Raw genomic sequence first — 20,907 nt, 5'->3', positions numbered from 1 at the left:
GGAACCCCCTCCAGTCCTGCCAGAGGCTGAAACACAAACAAGACAGGATCATGACAGCATGTCACTTTGACCGTCGAAATGGAAAAAGGGACAAATCAAATCAGTGCCCCCAGTTGCCCCGACCAGTCAGTCCATAATTCAAGTGCATATTATTACACAAAGAAGAAAAATATTCACGTTTAAAGAAGGTCGCTAAAAATAACTATGTTGTCTCTGCTTTCCATGTCACCATAAAGCTGGCAATCGTCTACAAAAGTGGCCGTCACGTAAAATAATGACTGTTCCTTACTTTATTTGATACTGTCACAATAATAACTATAAATCCGTAGTCGCGGCCCATCACGTTGCTGTAAACTACACGATTGGCGACTCTATTAAAAGTGTTCATGCCGATGGTATTTGCGCCACGTACGCTAAACTGTGACCTCCTCTTTCTTCCCTCAGACGCAGGCTGCTTTCAAGTAAAGCCTCGTGCCGAGGCACCCGGAGCGGAGCGATAATCGGGTGAGTTCTCAAATTGAAACCACAAAAAAAGACCCCAAAACCTTCATCTCATTTCAATAAAATGCTGACACGCATTAGTGGTAGCGTGGCTGAGCAGCAGAGGCTAAGACATGACAGGCACGCGTGTTCTTGGCGCCTTTTAATCCTCATCCATTTTCTCTCGTCAAATGATTGAAAAACATCGCATCCTCCTTCTCGCATGCTTATTCAGGTGCCATGCTTGGATTTCGTACATACAAACACGCCTTTATGTCATTGTGAAGTCCATGTTTTGAAACCTGTTGTCTGGTCCCGACACTTTCACCGCAAAGCACCAACAATCCACCCAATTCCGTGTTGATCGGGAAAACCGGTGTTCAGGAGACGTCAAGATCTGCCCTCCGTAGTTGCCGTCGGCAAATATGCTTGGAAATTAAGCATCCATCTGTTTACGATACCTTCTTCCAATTGGGCCTCATTTGGTTTGAATGTTATGTTTGTTTGTCAAACTACCAGCCCTGGAATTCGACAAAGATGGCTAGTTTATTCCAAAATCTCGGCGTTCCTGTTCCTTTCTGACAATGGGTCCTCGAGATTTTCTCGTTGATCCTGTTATTTGTATTCTTTGGCATTTGACTCGGCATGACTCAGACTTGATCTTAGTTTTACTGTTTTGTGCTTTCTACTGTCTTCGTTATTCATTTATTTTTAAAATTTTTGTGTACAGTATATATTTGCTCCATGTACAGCACTTTGTATACAGCGATGGTTGTTTTAAAGTGCTCTATAAATACAGTTGAGTTGAGTTATTGTAGACAAATGCACCAAATTCCATGTCTGTCAAGATAACTGATGTCAGGGGCATTTTTTTTTTTCAAACCTACAGCGATGTATTTTTTGGATGATTCAAAGCTCCATCTGTGTTAGATGGCCAATAAGCTTTCTACGATCCCTGTTTCCGATTGGAGCTCATTCAGGTGATTTCCTTCATCAGAGTTTGTCAAAGTACAGGAGAAGTGAAGTAAATTTCCCCAGTGTGGGACAAATAAAGGATATCTAATCTAAGTGGTTCAGAAAATGGATGGATGACGACTAGAATTCGTTCATAGTAGCTGATTCCAACCATTGTACATGTAGATGACTACTGAGCCGTTTTCAGGCATGGGACATTTTCTTGTGTCCTGTTACGATAGACACGCCCGCTTAAATTTGTTTAGATCGATGAAACTGGTACATTTTTTTTTTTCAAACTTACCAGGGGGCGCTACTGATCAGGGTCTTATTTGGTGCCCCTAAAATATATACCAGTACATATTCAGAAGGATACACACGTTTGCAAACACTGGTGCATTTTGTGGAATGTTGTGTGTAATGTGTTCACACACACACACACACACACACACACACACACACACACACACACACACACACACACGCACACATGCATGCACACGCGTAAAAAGCCACTGATTTGTACTTCTTTTGCAGGCCCCGCACATCAAAGGGAGCAAAACACTTCATCTTGTTTACCTCACCTCCCGGTTCCATGCATATTTAACCTTCATGGTGATAGACACACACACACACACACACACACACACACACACACACACACACACACGCACACAGCTCTTGCTGTCTTTGTGAAAACCTGTGCAACATTGCATCTCATTCTTATCCTCACCTCTCAGTGATAAACAGACTAAAGAACCAAGTATGCACGCGCACGCACGCGCACACACACACACACACACACACACACACACACACACACACACACACACACACACACACACACACACACGCTTGTTCTTATGTCTTATGGCCATTTACAAACACACTCAGACAAAGGCGTTTCTGTGAGGATCACATTCTGTAGCTTTTTCTGTGGGCCTGCACTTTCACTGTAGCTGAAGCAGTGCAAAGCACTGCATCTCCTTGGCTTTCTCAGCTCTCAGTCACACGCAGATTACACTTGCCATCTATCTCTCTCCCTTGCTTTCTTTCAATCTCTGTGTGAGGCAGATGCTCGAACCACTCGTCGGATTCTTTGCAGATTGGGCTACTTTTACCCAAGGTTGGGTTATTTTGACCCAGCAGATTGGGTTGAAGTTTTGATTTGGAAAGGCTGGTTTGTGTTCTGAAGGTGAAGTCAATTTAACAATCTTAGGCAATGTTGGTGGTAGCTGGATGGCTCAGTGGGTTACGTTGCTCATCTTAGACACAGGGATTGAGCTGAAATTCTGCTCTGGGTGGACGACCCACCCAAGGAAAATGAGTGGATTGTGTCAAGGAAACTTATCCAGTGTAAAAATTGCTTCTTTTTTAAGGAAATGTTGGTAAAATGAGTGTAATTTTTAACCACCACTAAAACGATAACCTGGCAACATATTTCTTGGTAGATTTAACTCATTTTTACCCCTTGCTGGATCAAATATTGACCCAACGTGCTGGGTCAAATCCTCAACCATGCACTGGGTAGACGTAACCCAACCCTTTTGGACCCAGCACTGTGTTAATTACTCTGTCCAATTTTACTTTTTACCCAACAGTTTTGAGATAACTGAATTGTTGAAGCTCAGTGGTGACTATAAATGGTTGTTTATCCAAGTACCCAGCGATTGGTTGGCAACGAGGCACTCTAAAACAATACTGGGTTAAAAAAAAGGCACCAAGTGCTATTCGGATTGATTTGACCCTATTTTGGAAACCCAAACAATCATATATATTTTTTTTCATTTTTGTCAAAAACAGCCCCCCAAAAATTGGGTCAAATTGACCCAAGTAGCGGTCGGTCCTTTATTTATTTATTTATTTATTTCATCCAGAACTGTTTTTCGAGTGTAAGTGTATAATTTATCTCAAGTCAGCTGGGATAGATTCTACCTCACTCATGGCCCTAATAAGAGAAAGTCCTATAGAAAAGGGTTGGCTCCAAAATTGGTATGTTCGCACACGCACAGGCACAGGCACATGCATCTCGTTTTGTCTATGAGGACCGCACTTTGTCATGTCTTGTGTGGGTCCTGCACTTCCACTGTAACTGTAATGGTGCAAAAACTCCATCGCATTCGCTTCCTCTCAGCCACATTCAGATCCAAGCCGCCATGTTTTATTTCAGACACACGCATGCATGCACACACACACACACACACACACACACACACACACACACACACGCACACACGCACACACACACACACACACACACACACACACACACACTCAGTGTGACACTGATCGCTCTGGGCTCACATGGGCAGAGCTCGAATGGCCTGGCGGGCTGTGCAAGTGGGAGTGGGCTCCATTAGCAGAGCGGCTGCTTTGCCACCCGGCAGCCGGGCCGGCATCCTCTCCTCCTTCCCCTCCCTCCTTTTTCATCCTCCTATTGCTGCAGCAGATTTAATTTCTTGTCCCAACAGGGCAAAGCTCCCTCTGAGGAGCCATGGCTGTGCTGTGAACACAGATGGAGGATTCAGATGAGAGATGCTTTTGATAAACTTGTGAATGTCAGCAGATGAAACCTGATTGCTGGCTTTGAAATTACTATTTTCTCCCCTTAGAATACTTCATGTGAATCCACAGCTGAGGCGCGAGTAAAAGAAGCAATCAAACCGAGTGCAAACGATGCTGCGCTCTTATGCCATTCGGTATGCAGCGGTGCCACATGTGTACACCGCAAACCCTCAGAGAGCAAAATGTTTCTTGTAGTAAGAAAATAACACACAAAGCGCGCCGGTTACTCTGTGTTTCATCATGTTCCCTTTTTTTTTATTTATTTTTTTTTTAACAAACATTTTCAACGCCAGCGTCACGTCATGCTATACAGTGATTTAAGGACACATTTTACGAGCATTTTTTTTTTTCACAACTTGAAACGATTCGCCGATGATCTAATAACATGTCTGTGTCAAAATACTCCAAGGATCAAAAGTGAAGATGATCTTGGTTAAGTCATTTGAATGTTATATTTCTATCTATATAGATAACTATGGTCCTCTTTTAAGTACAATCCAAGCTTCATATGTCATGAATATATTGAGACCTGGATTTATGGCCCATGTTATTATAATTCAAGGTAAACTATGGATGGTATAATGATTGATTTGATCGTTAAAAATTTGGTCAATTGAATGGAACTCAGTGTTGATTACAGTAATCGTGTCTTGAAGCAATTGAGGTACCGACAACCTAACACAGGGGTCGGCAACCCGTGCCTCCAGAGCCACATGTGGCTCTTCCCCGAAGCTTTTTCAAAAATGTATGAAAATGAAAAAAGATGGGGGAGGGAAACATATTTTTTGTTTTAATATGGTTTGTGTAGGAAGAAAAACATGACACAAACATTCTTAATGTTTTCTAATACTGTAAAAATGTGTAGAATAAAATTTACATTTCAACATTTCCGTCAACGCAACAAAGTGCCACCTAAAAAAGATTATCCAAGCACCACTATAATGATAGCATTATTGTGAGTCTAAGACATGAGTGTCAAACATACGGCCCGCGCGCCAGAACCGGCCCACGAGGAGGTTTGGGCAGGCCCGCAGGATAATTTAAAATACATTTAATTCAAAAATGCATAAAAGACACGGAATGAATGTTTTTAATATGATGCAATTCATGGATTATCCGCTCGGGGGCACACTGTTTTCTCCTTATTATGTAAAGTGTAAGCAGGGATTAAATTTAGATTTTATATGCACATGTGAAAATGGTGTAAAAATTCCTTTCTTTATAAATCTTGTGTCATCTTAAAATGCATTACTATATTTTTCAACACCTATTACTTAATAAATCTCGTTTAATCTTAAAAGTGCATTCCGATATTTTTCAATACCAATTACTTGTTAAAGATTTGTGCCCTTGTACAATCAGTGGGATTAGTTGCAATGGATATATGTGAATGATCAAAGTAAATTACACATTTGTCTCAGGAAATCTAATGTGTTTCATGAAATGTTTTTGTAAAAGATATGTTCATTAAATTTCAACATTTTCCTAATGTTCTTGTGCTTCACTATCCCAAAACAAAGGAAAGACATGATATTTTGGTTATTTATAGCTGAGTATGGTATAATTTTAATGGTCTGGCCCACTTGACATCTACTGAGGCTGAATGTAGCCCACAATGTGAAATGAGTTTGACACCCCTGCTTAGAGTCTAAGCGTTCATGAAAATATTATTGTAAGTCACTATAACATTATGCCCAGTTTGAACATTAAATCTTTTCCCAAAGTATGGGAAAATTGTATTTCAACACAACTGAACGATAATCAGTGATTCTTTCTCATGCCACAAGAATGAGCCCGAATAGCACTCATTGTACTCGTATCACACTTTAGGAATCACTACCTTGGGTGAAAAAGAGCTTTGATTCCCCCAATCAACTGAGAATATCAACTTGAAATGCTTTGTCCGCCCAAGAACGTTTGCTAGCAACCACTAGACTCACTCAACTCAAGACTTTCCTGCCTTCAAATAATGGTGAAATATTTCAAACTTTTAATGTGGCCGTTAGATTGAGACTTGCCACCCATGGCCAATCTCTTCTAGCCTTGACGTCATGGCCGCTAAATGGAGCAGATATTCACGTGGATTGTTTTTGGAGTGCTGTTGTTTACATGGTGAGAGACCGTGAGGAGAAATTGATGGCTGCGTTGACAGGCCTCCAGGAGGCTTTTACGCATAGTGGGAGTGTATGCCTGCAGCATCGCTCGTTGCAGGCGGGGAGTGGGGACGAGAAGTATAAATGGACTGCATCAGCTCATCTGACAAACTTTTCAAAATAGAAAGTTAATGATCCGCAGTACGAGCAATAAAGAAAGCATCGCGGTTGCCGTTGTTTTCACCTGCATATACATATTGTCTTAATGAAATCAACAGAGCGTTTTTCAATTAGGGTCAAATGTCTTTTGGAAGAAAAAATGTTTTCTCGTCGTTCCAACTCATTGCCGAGTTTGGCACAAGCACAGAGACTGTTGAATTAACTTCCACCTTGTTTTTTGGAAGGAGATTTCGGAGCATGGAGAGAAGGAAATGAGATTGACACCTTTGAGTGATTTATTTTTATTTTTTCCAAGCGTGAAGACCTTTTCATTTCCATCCATCCATCTATGTTCCGATCCACTTTATCGTCACAAGGGTGGCGGGGGGAGGGAGTGCTGGAGCCTCTCCCAGCTGTCTTCGGGCAGTAGGCGGCGGACACCCTGAACTGGTTGCCAGCCAATCGCAAGGCAGACTTATTCATTTATTTCTCTAATTTAAAACACAGCGACTGCAAAAAAAAAAAAAAAAAAAAAAATCAAAGCTGGTCTTTTGCTATCGTCGGATTCAGTTGGTTACTGGCATCCTCGTCTGGTTAAGATAACGTTATGTTCCTGTGATTGTACAACAGATAGCTTTCAGTCCTGTTAAAGTTACACTGTACAACAAAGCATTCTGGTCAAAAATGTGCTGCTTGGTGTCCTAAAGCTTGAAATGTTGACGAGGCTCAGTTATGTTCTGTGTAACAGAGTGGCTTTATTCCTTGCAAGGTAGAGTTGGGCGATGATGGAAAAAATAATAATTACCATTATTTGATGATTGAAATCACAGTGAATACAAATGATTATTCATTGATTTTTTTTTTTTTTTTTTTTTATTGAACTATCGAAACTCACCCCTTCAAAACTACCCTATAATAACCTCACCACACGTTAAACACGTTAAAATCTTGGACAATTAATTCTTCTTTTGTGACTGTGTCTTTTTATTTTCTCTTGCATTGTCAATCTGCCACATCCACACCCTTGCTACATTCTCCCTTCTCTTTTTCTCCTATTTATTGTATCTTATTTTGTTATCTTAATTTTCCGAAGTTTTGCGACCTCCTGGACGAACCTTGGTCCTCGGGTATCGTATTTCGTGCCTGGAAATAAAAATTCTTTGAATCCTTGAAAGCTCAACTTTAAGTATAACTTCAAAGAACAACCACAAAATTATTTAGTAACAAAACAAAATAATATACCAAAATAATAGCAATACAAAAAACAAGAAATAGAAATTTAAACTGGCTGTTCCTGCTGTGATTTCCTCAAAAGGTTGTGCAACAAAATATTAAGCCAGTCCAAATTAACTTTAATTCATGATTTAAGACTTTGTCAGTTTTGAGTCCTTTTAGTGACCATTGTGAGTTTTGCATTTGTGTAAATATGGGGGGGGAAAAAATAAGGTCTACCGATATGGATTAACAGCTCTTTTCTCAGTTTCTTTGGAAAGAAAAACAGGTTAGGAAGTTTCATTTCATCCAGCGCCAACATCAAACGTTTTTCTTTTTTTTTGTGTTGCTTCATCCTTTCTTTTCCCAGAATCAGAGTTGTGAACTCAGCTGTCAAAGCGCTCATCCGCTTCCTGACAGCCACACTAGGAACGCAAAAGACTGGAGCCATCATTTAGAACAAGTTGATTCGTATTTTTCGCATAGCGTTGATCAGTCTGATTTCGGTATTGTGCGAAATAGTCTTTGAGCAAACAATGTGACAGCCTAATGTCTTTGGAAATTGCAGAGCTGTTCTTTCCACCCTGAAAGAGCCGTCGCACACATCAAAACAAATTTTACGACCCTCCCCTTGCAAATAGCTGTTTTTCATGCTTTTTGTTCACACTGGACGCATTTCTCAGGATGCTATAATTAAACCGGGGAGGGGTGGGAGATTGGGGGTTGAACTATTCGTCGCTGCTGCAAAACACACAGTGTCAGAGGAACGAGCAGCTACATCTCATGCGCAACATGTGTACATCCGGAGGATTCATCTTCATCAGCGTAGTCGCAAAAGAAAATGCAGAGTGCTCAACATTTGTGTGCAAATGGACAAAGTCACGTTACTAGCTATGCGAATCCACTTTGCCTGCGACAACTCCATGTACGACTCCCCGAATGATGAACATAGACTCAAATGTAGATTCGTATTGCCTACTGCGGCACGAATTATACTGATTACTATGACGTCAGATTGAGTATGTTGCACGCCGATTGAATGCAACAGTCGAACCTCTAGTCAACGTACCTCATTTACGTTTTCACTCCTATAACGTTTGACTTTGAAAAATGGAAGATAATTCAATGCTTAAATGACAGTTTGTGTAAACTCTCGACCCACGAGCCGATCAGTTTCTGCTTCTGCGACGCTATAAGTGCACCTCTCACGCACCACGTTTAAAGAAAATAAGAGGAGCCAGTTTAGTTGGCGGCGGATCAAATCGGCTGTGTTCTTGCCCACAACGGCGCAGATCGCCCTTATTTTTAAAGTACATTTACAAAAATCGGTTTTAACACGCCTCCACGGGGTCTTGGATAGCTTGACACGCTAGACTTGTGCTGGGCATGAAAATACATGCGAGAGTTTTCAAACTTTACAACAGCATTAACAAGCTGCTGCAATTGTGCCGCATCCAACTGCTAATTTTATTGCGTTGTACAGTTCGTGTGGTGACATCTACCAAAAGAATGCTTTATTATTTAGAGGGGGATGTCCTTTAACCACACTTATTTTGTTACCAGCCCAAAATCTCGGTTGAACTATTTCACATACCCGATTTGACGCGAAACACACACATCGGAAGTCGGCTATCCATCACTCTTGAAAGATTCTGAGCACAGCAGGCCACGCGTCAGTAAATATTTGATGCTGCATTGCATTTATCCACTCACGAGGTGTCAAGCTCCAGGTTTGCACCCGCAGCAAGTCCCCGCACAATATGACGGCAATGTCAGTCCAGCGAGGGGGTGGGGGGCAGAAAATAGGTATCTTTGATTGCGATGAGGAGCTGAGAAACCAGCCCTGTCACAGGAAGACAAGGCACCTGGCACCGCAGTACAATTCCTAACTGCTCCGCGACACAAGCTTCAAACGGGTCATAATGCGCTCGGATCTTTTTTAGACTGCTGTGAAGTTTTGCTTGTTTTAAAAATAACACTATCAAGGCGGTAGTATAATAAGATGCCTCGGTATCAATAGATTAACTCTTTGCAGGTCTGTTTTTGAATGTTAACAACGCATAGCGTTTCAGCACACAAAATTAAGAAATTGAGATGTTATTCGCTCAAAAAATGTCAAGCGAGACAGAGTGAAGTTGTTGATCAATGCGTTTGTTTTTCATAAAACTACGCTTGTTTGGACGGAAATATTCAGCCCAAAAACTGACAGCTGTACTTGTCGGGAAAGGTCAGAGTGAGCACAAACATTGTTACATGGAAGTGTCAGCGGGAGGTAATTGGATGCGTTTATCTGGTGTTTCGAACACAATACAAAAACAATCACAAATTGTTTTTTTGGCATTAGGCTCTTTGAACTAAATAATGACTCATTTACAGAGCCCTTTCACCACTGACTTACTTGCAAAAGAAAACAAGACAAACTGGAAAATACGGGGTCAAATACGTGCTGCATTTTGTTCCAGAATTTACATGGACAAAATTGCGGGTACCCCACTGCTAATGAAAGAAAAAGAAGAAAAAAAAAATCACAGCGGTCACAATAGTTAAAGTGGGCACCGTCCTCCACCCCTGATTGTGCATCTGTGTGTAACAGTGGGAGGAAATTGGAGTACTCGGAGAAAAGCCACACAGTTTGGGCCAGTAGCTTTTTTTTTTTTCATTTTGAATCCCTCCGTACTGCCATTTACCATTCAAAGCCTGCAGCAAAATGTGACACTTTTTTACAGTGCGCGTATCTATTGATGTTGGATTAATAACATTATACTTTTAAACTGACTTTTTTTTTGGTGTTTGCAACAAATGTGTATTTTGTTGTGTGTGATTCTGCCGTGAGAGGCCAATTTAAGGAACAAAGAGAACTTTAAAATCCATCCAACATTTTTTTATTTTATTTTATTTTTTTTTTAATAGCTACACTCCTTGTTGCCAGAGATCTGTAGCCTATTCCAGCTCACTGTGGGTGAGAGGCGGGTTAGCCAGCCAATCACTTTGACAATCAATTATTCACCTTCAGGTTGAACAATAAATCGAATTCCAAAAAACATCTCAATGTGATATCATCTAATTTTCAAAATGCAAAGAATATATTTTAAGAAAACCATTGAGACATGGTAGCAATGAGTAACCTATTTCTTTTTCCATTATCCTCCAGCAAATTCAGTCCACATTCATTCCGCACAACAAAATTGGTGAATTGACAACAAACACAAAAAAATAACAACAAATGGCACAAAGCTAAAAGCTATATAAGTGACACAGACGGCATAGGCACCGCGTTAACCGCATGGATCGGAAGGACATCATGGGCACATGAGAAATATGGCACCGAAAGTATGTCACAGGGTTACCGTGACAACCAGAATCTGAATAACTCCAGGCAACCCACACTCTGCGGGAGGCGACGTGCAGGAAACAGTTTCATGTGTGCTAACATACCTGTTGGTGACAATGGTGTTAGTACGCCGACGTTAACATTTCTCACATGGCGGATCAGAAAATCCGTCACCTTTTTTTTTTTTTTTTCCCAGTTCAGCTTGTTAGGTGTTGTCGCATCAACAAGCTTTTATTCACGCGCTTTGCTCTCTTCACACTTGTCTGTAGGCATTCTTTAATTGACTAAAGATGCATACATTGAATCGGTGAGAGCTATTGTCAATGTTTATTGTATAGTTATCTGCCTTACAGTTTGTCTGTTCAATGTTCGAATCCGGGTTTGGGCCTTCCTGTGTGGCGTTTGTGTCTTTGACCTGTGCTTGTGTGTGTTTTTGTTTTTCTGGCTAGCTACAGCGGCTTCCTCCCCGATTCCAAAAACACGCATGTAAGGTACGTTGAAGCCTAAAATGGTTCAGTGTAAGTGTCACTGGTTGTTTGTCTATACCAGGGATTACCAACTCCGGTCTTCGATGGCCGTTATTCTGCATATTTCAGATGTTTCTCTCCTCCAACACACCGGATTTACATGATCAGCTCGGCAGCAAGCACTGCAGAAGCCTGGTAACGATCCTGATCATGTGAATTAGGTTTGTTGGAGGAGGGAGACTTTAAAAACATGCTTGATAGGGGCCCTCGATTGCGGCAGGTGCTGATCCCTGATCTACACAATACCTAGAAAAAAAAATGGAGTAATTGATGCCCCATTTCAAAAGACTTTAGAATTGCCTATATTAATATTTCAAACTTAAATAACACTAATGTACGTCTTTCCTTTTAAACGGGACTTTTGCGCTATCTTGTGGTATCGTAGGGCAGCTCAGAATTTGTGAAATAGGTGGGTTTGTGAGCAAAAAAATGGCTCAGCAGAAAAAACATGAGTCAGTGAATTAATGAACAGTGAAAAACAAATATGTGGTGGATTGTTGTTTGGACAGACGTTTGAGGTCACTTTTTATAGACTGATACCAATACGAGTATTCACCGATTCATACAGTACTTTTGATATGTAAAATTTGATCAACAAAAAAAACAGTGTGAAAAAAAATGTGATCAAAGACTTTTCTTTCTGCCACAGATGATGATTCACAGATGGGTCAAACTGCCACAGTATATCGCCCACTACTCTTGAGAAGGACTTAGTCAAAATATTTTTTTTTTGTTTGTTTTTTGCCTTCCGTATTGGTGTCTGGTATTGGCAGCATCCATGAGAATCTGATATCTTAAAATATGGTCAGTATCGTCCCAATACCGATACATGGTATCGAGACTCACCCATTCCAAATTACCGTATTGGCCCGAATATAAGACGGTGTTTTTTGCATTGAAATAAGACTGAAAAAGTGGGGGTCGTCTTATATTCGGGGTCGAGACGTTATACCCATTCACGACGCTAGATGGCGCCAGATATCAATGAAGCGAATGCTGAACTTGACTCCCCAGGCCAAAGTGAACCCCTGCCACGAAGAATAAAAATAAAAATAACGGTAGCAAGAAGAAGAAAATTAAAAAAATAGCGGTAAGAAGGAAAAGAGAAGAAAATAACAGAAGAGATAACAGAAAATGGAGTAACGTCGTGACAATCTGAAGAAAAGTGGGTCGAAGATCAGCCAGGTTAACCGGCAGCTGAGGAGAAGTTATGATGTCATTTACATTTCAAAAACCAGAAGCCATTCATTTACGAATGTGATTGCACCTTAGATTTGAATGAGGCAAAATAACATGCTTTTTCTCTCAAATATATTGTTATAATCATTTGTTTCAGATGTACTGTAATTATTTTCTGTATAAAAATTTATTTGGTGTTCAAAACAATCTTTTTTCAAACTTGAGTCTTGAAAAAGAGGGGGTCGTCTTATAATCAGGGCCGTCTTATATTCGGGCCAATACGGTATGTGCCCAGGGATTGGTTGGCGACCAGTCCAGAGTGTACACAAGCTCTCACCCAATATTAGTGGGAATGTTTTTGTTTTTTTTGGGCGCCATGTGGCCACATTTTATCTGGAGAATTGCCCAGCGAGACACGTGCTCCATTCAGCACACCTTCAGCAAGGCATGTCAACATCTTGATGGATGAGAGAGAAACTGAATTCAGGAAATTGGAGTCGAGATGCAATGAGCACAGATGTGTGACAAACATCATGTACCCTTTTGTTTGATACACCCCCTCCCTCCCCATTTTCATTGTGCAGCAATACACAAGGAGCTATAAATTATTCAGATACTCCCTGATGGCCGCTCATTATAAAGGCGCTCGCTTCTGTATGTCTCGGCAGCATTCTTCCTCTCCTCGGATGTGGCCCCCTTTTAAAATGACCTCTGAGTAGCATTCTCACGACGAAAGCTGAATGTATTCCTCTCCCTGTAAGACGCCGCCGAACCCTTCATCGTAAATGTGTAGGATATTAAAATGAGCGTGAAGGGGGAGGCTGCAGCAGAGGATTGCTGTATATGTAAATAACAAGGTGAAGCGTGATTTCTTCCCAAGGCGAGAGGCATTGAAATAATGTGCAGCGGTCATAGATGATAACAGCATTTGCTGCATGGGACCGCATGAAGGACAGCTGTCTCCTGACTTGTTTTTCTTTTCTGCTCTTTTGATGCCATGCACATGTGATGTGATGTGAGTTGTTTCAATCTAGCGTCGATGCCTGTTTACACAGACGTCCACTGAATTTTCCATCATTCTGTGAATCTGCTCTCTGGTAGCCATTTTCTGTCTGACTTTGCAGGTGGTCTTTTGAAGGACTTGCACTTCGGCCTAAATTCAATACATAGTGGGTTCGTATCCATTTTGAACAAAACAGGCTTGCATTTCACCTAACAACTTTCTCTTATCAAAATTTCAATGTGGAGGCAACACAGTGATCCGCAGCTTCTGTGAAGTGTGGAAGAGACGGTGTTTTACGACACTCTCAGACCGTTAACGTGTCCGGGAGACTTTCATTTTCAACTCTGAATTTAAGAATGAAAAATAGTAATGGAGGATAGACCAATACTATTGATTTGTGAAAAAAATATGTAATTGGCCATAGTTAGACTAACAGGGTTTCTGTCCGACTTTTGCCATTGCACGTTTGTCACAAAACAAAAAGGCCATTCAAGAAATCTCACAAAATAAATAATGCCATAAATGCAATAGAAATGCCATAATAAAAATGCTAACTCTCAAATTTAAAAATATAAATAAATAGCAATGCCAGTAAGTAAATACACGTGATGATAATAACTTTAAAATTCATCAGTAATTAAAGCTTGAATTCAGTCCTGAAAAGATATTGACATAGGCTATATATTTATCTATCTGACATGTTACGGACCAAGCGGCCCGGTGGACGAGTGGTTTGCGCGTGGACCTCACAGTGCAGAGGTACCGTGTTCGATTCCAGCTCCAGCCTTCCTGTGTGGAGTTTGCATGTTCTCCCCGGGCCTGCGTGGGTTTTCTCCGGGTACTCCGCTTTCCTCCCACATTCCAAAAACATGCATGACCAGCTGAGTGACCACTCTAAATTGTCCCTAGGTGTGAGTGTGAGCGTGGATGGTTGTTCGTCTCTTGTGTGCCTTGCGATTGGCTGGCAACCGGTTCAGGGTGTCCCCTGCCTACTGCCCGAAGACGGCTGGGATAGGCTCCAGCATGCCTTGTGAGGATAAAGCGGATCAGAAAATGGATGGATGGATGGATGTTACGGACCAAACCAGGAATTGAACCATAATTAATGTTTGTGAATCAATTTGACATCACGTCCTGTTTATTAATGTCAATTAATCAACAAATGTGTGTAAGTGTGTGGGTGTGGGCCTGTGTGTGGGCTGTTGTTTGTTCAATTAGTACCGCCGTACTGCCATGAAAGAAAGGCTTGCATTGTATTCAATATTTTTGGTGAAATGTGTACCTCTCTCTCTCTCTCTCTCTCTCTCTCTCTCTCTCTCTCCCTCTCCCCATCAATTTCTCTCACACATCCTTATATTCTTCATGTGGATGTAGGCACCTACATATTACACCAGTGCACAAATAGTCTTGAGAGTAATGCACAAATAGTCTTGAGAGTAATGAAACAAGAACTAAACGTCCCCAGTAGCCATAAAAGTAATTTATAACAAATGTATCCACGAGTATCATCTATAACCTTGACATTTATAGTGTCGAAGCTTATGGTAGACCGAACTTTACATGGCTATTTTTTTTTTCCATCTTAAATGTTGGTTTAATCACCAAAGGCGTGCAAGAGGCCATCGGGGCAGATAAGAAAGTGAGATGACGTCGACTCACTTTTAACAAAGACGTTGGCTAAATAAATGGATCAATGAGGCCCCTAAGTGACTTTCTCACTTGGATAGCGGCCTCGATGATTTCCCATGAATCCAAATTGAGGACTGTGTGTGTGTGTGTGTGTGTGTGTGTGTGTGTGTGTGTGTGTGTGTGTGTGTGTGTGTATATTCAAGTGTGAATCCACCGACTATGGTTTATTTATGGTAATGTGTCTGTGAAGATTTTCAGTCATGTTATATCCATAAAGGTTGAGTCAAGAATAACCTCTTGTACGGCCTGCTCTCTAAAAGGCTTCCAAGTGACATGGGACACGCATACTCTCGCTTATCTTTTAGGTCACAAGTAGTTATGCCGGCTCGTCACGTGACAGTTTCTTTTTTTAAGAGTCACTCAAGTCCAGCGAGAGAACCGATTGAGGACCACGCGTCCTTTTGAGTGGCAGTTGGTCCACTTTGACATGGATGACCCATTTAATTTGATTTCCTCCATCTATCGAATACAAAAAGGCCTCATTGATTGCTGGTTGCCGGTAGTTGTTTTGCTGGTTGCTTAGCCTTTAGTTGGTTGGTATTTAATTGTTGGCTGGTCGGTCGGTCAGTCAGTTTGTTGGTTGGGTGGTTCAATTAGTAGTTGGTTGTTGGCTTGTTAGCTGGTTGGGTTGATGGTTGGGTTTTTCTTTAATTGGTTGATCGGGTTGGTGTTTAGTTTGTTGGTTGCTTGGTTGGAATGTTTGCTTTATTTCCTTGAGTGGTTGCCGATTTGCTTGTTTGTTGATTGATTTGGTCAGTTTGGCTGTGAGTTTGTTAGTTGGTTGGGCTGGTGTGTGGTTGGGAGGCTCATTGGTCCGTTTGACATCATTTTTTAAAATACCATTAATGTCACTATTTATTGAGCCGATTTAAGATGAAGACACATTACCGAGCCTTATTTTCACTAAATGTCTATTCACCCACGCCTCAAAATTGGTACAGTCAAGTATCGATGCGCCATTGAGCACCCATTAAAGTTAACCTTGACTTTAAGTTGATTCACAAACGCCTTTGAGACATGGCAGATCCCCTTCACATCATTTGACTTTGAACGCAATTTCATCAGAGCGGCACCCAAGAGTCATCCAGTAACAATATTTGTTTTCAACAGTTCTATGCCAGGAATCACACTCCTTGGCAAAGCTCTGTGCTGTTGTTTTAAAAATTCGATTTCTAGTTCATTTTCTCCCTAAGTGTGTTTCCTTTGGTCAGGTAACAAAGCAATAATGAAACACTGGTGCAGATCAAACCAACCGGTCCAAGACCTCCAAGAACTTGGTGTGGGTCTATTGTCATTAGAAATCAAAGGGACTTCAATATAATGCAACTGACAAGTTAGGTTAGACCAGGGCTTGGCGATTCATTTTCCAAAGGGGCTGTTTCCTTTGGTCAGGTAACAAAGCAATAATGAAAAACTTGGTGCAGATCAAACCAACTGGTCCAAGACCTCCAAGAACTTGGTGTAGGTCTATTGTCATTAGAAATCAACGGGACTTCAATACAATGCAACTGACAAGTTAGGTTAGACCAGGGCTGGGCGATTCATTTTCCAAAGGGGATTGTTGCTTGTTGCTAGGACCACTTTTGTCATTTTTGCAAGTCGTTTTTTTGGGAAGTTCCTGGAGGGCTTGGAAAAGTCACTAAATGCAGTATACTGAAAACATTGCTAAGTTGGCAACACTGCAGACATAAGTCATAGCTCTTGCTTGTTACCTTGCTTGTCCTAGCGTCCACACTTGTGCACATAAAAACCATAACTTTCAACACAAAAGTGCCTCATATTACGTTTTATTTTGACTTCATGGTCACTGTGAGGGCCGGTCAGAGACAGTGGGTGGACAGGATGTGGCACCCGGGCCGGACTTTCCCCAGTACCACCTAAATGGAATGATGACAAATAAACGAATGTCGCCAATGACTTATCAAATATGCTTTCAATTACCTTGTATGCTATAATGTTTAAATTACCAATAAGTGAAGTAAGTGTGTGTGTGTATCTTTCAATCTGTTGGCCTCGATCTCTGCCATGATTTTGTTGCCATCACTGATGATTGTCGAAATCGTCGCCAATTCGTAGTCTTGGCTGAGCTTCCTCTGCCCTCGTGCCCCTAGGCATTTTTGTGTCAGGGTTTGTGGGTACCAGCATGTTTAAAATATGTAAACAGTATTTATACTTTACATATTTGAGACAAAGACTATAACAGTACACGTATTTACTTAAACATTCATCAGCATTGCCTTCTGAGAGAAGCGAGGAGACTTGTGCTGGTGGCGTAGAAGGCGGCCCTCATTTGACACTCTGTGGCAGTGTAGCTACCGTTAGCCTACAGCTAGCTCCTGGCCAGCTATCCCCGCGCAGCCGATGTGTTAATGATAAGACAATTAATCGGTATTGATGAGAAGGAGGCGAAGAGAGACGTGCTTGCTGCTTTCGGACAGGCCCACACCCGCCCCCACTCTCTCTCGCTCTCTCCCTCTCCGCCGCGCACGTAGAAACAACAGAAGAGACAATATGCCAGAGTCACCAGCGTGATGAGACTCAAGGTGTTGGGTGGGGCTGCGAAGATGCGCAGCCAATCAGCTCACAGGATTAATCCACTCGGTGCTGTCATTGGTTGATGTTGCACCAGGAACCAATCATGCGCCTTGAATGAGTGCCCGCTGCATACAGTGCAGGCATGTACAAAACCTCCGAGTCATTCAGCCTTTTTTTTTCTGAATACAGTACTTTGGAAAAATCCGTGATGCACTGAAACCGCGATAAGTGAACCGTGAAGTCGCGAGGGATCACTGTATTCAGATATAAGGCACGTCTCCTGACTGAGCAGAACCTGAGCTTAACACACTTGACTCTGATTCAGCTGTGTGCTTTATTCCCACTGTTCTCCTCATTCCTTTCGGAAAGTCAATTGGAGCAAGCTGACCTTTCATTAGCCACAAATTGCAAACTGGAGTGTTTAAGCCTCAAGTGGTGCACCCGTTAACTCCAATTAATGAGGTGAGCGGCGAACGGGCGGGCGACACGTTTGTCGCACTCGCTGATGTTTCTTTTTTTTTGTTGTTCTTTTCCTTGTTGACATCTGCTGATGACATTCAAAGGTTGACGTGTTGGATATCGTCCAACAAGTCTTGTGTGTAGTCAAATAAATAAGAGGCAGGTCTTCGCTTTCATTTTTTTTAAAATTATATGATGCTATTTTTCTCAAATTCCATTGGGCATTTTGAATGGACCGTCTCTTCATATCAAAAGAAACATTGATGTAAGAAAAACGGTCATAACCTTATTGCTGAATATCTTGCTGTCGATTGAAAGATATTTATGCGTGACTATTTTAATCACGAGTTGAACATCCCCTGAAAAGCAACTAGTGGCATTCGGTGCGTCTCTGAATCTGCCGATGGAGTGAGTTGTTTTCATTTTGGTACAACGGATGTCAAGTGAAACTGGAGATCAAAACAAAAACAAAGATCTGTAAAGGAAGCACATACACAGTAATCACCCCCTTCATTGCAGGGTTCCAGTCCAGACCCCCATGATGTCGAAATACCCTGTTTAAATACTCCCTAAACATGTCCGTATAGCATTTATGACTATAAATGAAAGCCATCGCTTTCTGTGGGCTTAAAAAGCAGGATTGTAGAGGATGACATGAGTCATTTTCAACAACGGCTGTCAAAATTACCTTGTTAACTCTGGAATTCATGCGCTTAATTACGATTAAAAATTGGAATCGACTGGCTTGTTGAAAACTTCCTGTTTTTGTTCTTTGAAATTTACACCCTTGCAAAATACTGTGCTGCCACCTGGTGGTTGACAGTGGAAGTGCACATAAAGAGATGAGAGTTCCACCAAAATAGTTAACTTGCAGGGTTGCCAAACACAATACCAGACGTGAACTAGCCATTTTTGTCCAAAAATCAACATGGGCACACTCAGTGGCAAGACCATGTGGCAGAATCTATTAGTCCGCTTAGTTGACATGAGAGACTGTGCTTTGTCTTGCTGTTTTGGTTAGCAACTGAGATTTAAATAAGATCAGCATTTTATTCTTTAAAGTCCATGTGTGGAAAAAATAGCGCCTCGGTCCTTGTTCCTATCTGGAAAAGGAGGCGTCTATTTGAGTTTAATTGTTTTAACTGGGTGACACACCCGGCACCTATTTGGGGCACGGCTTCTATTCATGGCCGTAATTTAAGGAAATACGTTTTTTCCCCCCCACATTGCTTTCTGTTTGTCATTCCTTGCAGAGGCATCTTAGATTTGCAGAAGCCAGAGAATGCGAACATTTCCAAGAGTCCCAGCATCCCACAAGAGGTGACTTGTTCCACTCCGCACGACTCCATATCCATTATAGATAGCAAGTGCAGTCGTGCCCGCAGTGTGCGTATGTTTACAGCTGTCAAATGCACCATGAGGAGTCACCAAGAACCCTGACAAAATAATACACAGCTCTTGTTTTAGCTGCGCCGTGACCATATTTACCAAGGTAAATCAATAATACATGAGGTGATAAATGCATTTGTGTGCATGGAACAAATATTATGAATATGATATATGCAGGGTGTTGAAGGACGTTGCTGGAAATGATCCACGAACACGGATTTATTTCAAAAGACATGGATATGCATAGTAGGCCAGCCATTTTGCTCATTGATAGCATATGAATGACATGACAGGAAAAGTGTGCATGTGATTACAGCATTCATTTGACCAGAAAAGGGAGAAAAGAAAACCGAATGAATGCCTACTGCCCAAAGACAGCCGGGATAGGTTCCAGCATGTCTGCGACCCTCGTTTGGATAAGCGGAATAGAAAATGGATGGATGGATAATATGGACCGATATAACCAAACAGCCGATTAATTGGATGGGTCCTAGTTAAGTGTGGTCACCCAAGGAATTAAATTCTTATCCCAAGGCTTCAATGTATGTCATGTGTGGGCTTTCTAGTCATTTCAGTCAAATGTTCGGTTAAATTGTTGTGCCTGCACACATGTGAGAAATATATATTTTATGATATGACTGCAAAGTAACACATTTCCGCTTAATTGATTGAACTAAAAAGACATGGCAATAAGGCAAAATAAATACACCAATCCCAGGCGATTGTTCAGGTAACCTGCACGTGTTCCTCCTTGGACATGCCACGAAAGGCCTTCTCAAGCCTGTCAACAGATTACACGGCATTTCCACGTCCGGGTTGAATGTTTCCATGACAGACCAGAAATGAAGTGCATTTACTCTTTAACCTGCGTTCTAGTGTTGTTTATTGTGTGGTGGTAGTCGCAGCACCAGGATGAAAACATTTAGGGACGGCAAATAAAGAAAAATGGCTGACTGGCTGCTGTGATTCATCGTCGGTCACCATCTCTTGTTTACACAAAACCTGTCACATTCATTTAGCAAATCATGTTTGTGCTTAGGGCTGCCTCAAATCTCTTATTTTGTTTTTTGTCTTTTTCTGTCTTTATTGGGATAAAGGGGACAGTAAAACCAAAAAAGATAAAAGCTGCAAGTTTACAAAATGTGTTGACGCAGTGTCTCTCACAGCCAGGGGCTTATCTTGCACAGGTAACTGCTTTTTATTGCCTTTTTTCAATTCAAGGTTGTCTACATTCGATTTATGAGCACAAATTCACTGTCAATGGCTCTCTTTGTGCACATGCTCATTAAATGTGATCTCAGACATCATTTTCAGGGTATATATATATATATA

The 20,907-nt window shown here is 41.5% G+C and overlaps 1 protein-coding gene across 1 annotated transcript in view; it reads left to right on the top strand.

The window, feature by feature from the left end:
• lrfn1 (leucine rich repeat and fibronectin type III domain containing 1) overlaps positions 1–20,907 on the top strand; it is a 150,814-nt gene that overhangs the window by 86,574 nt on the left and 43,333 nt on the right. The window contains exon 2 of the mRNA XM_019874376.1: positions 445–504. The gene's annotated coding sequence lies outside the window, so the exon portion shown is untranslated. The remainder of the gene's footprint in view (positions 1–444; positions 505–20,907) is intronic.

Source organism: Hippocampus comes, unplaced genomic scaffold (genome assembly GCF_001891065.2).
Source record: "Hippocampus comes isolate QL1 unplaced genomic scaffold, H_comes_QL1_v1.1 scaffold125, whole genome shotgun sequence".
In the NCBI taxonomy this organism is placed as follows: domain Eukaryota; kingdom Metazoa; phylum Chordata; class Actinopteri; order Syngnathiformes; family Syngnathidae; genus Hippocampus; species Hippocampus comes.
The sequence above is the reverse complement of the archived record's forward strand: the minus strand, read 5'-3'. Positions and strand labels throughout refer to the sequence as shown.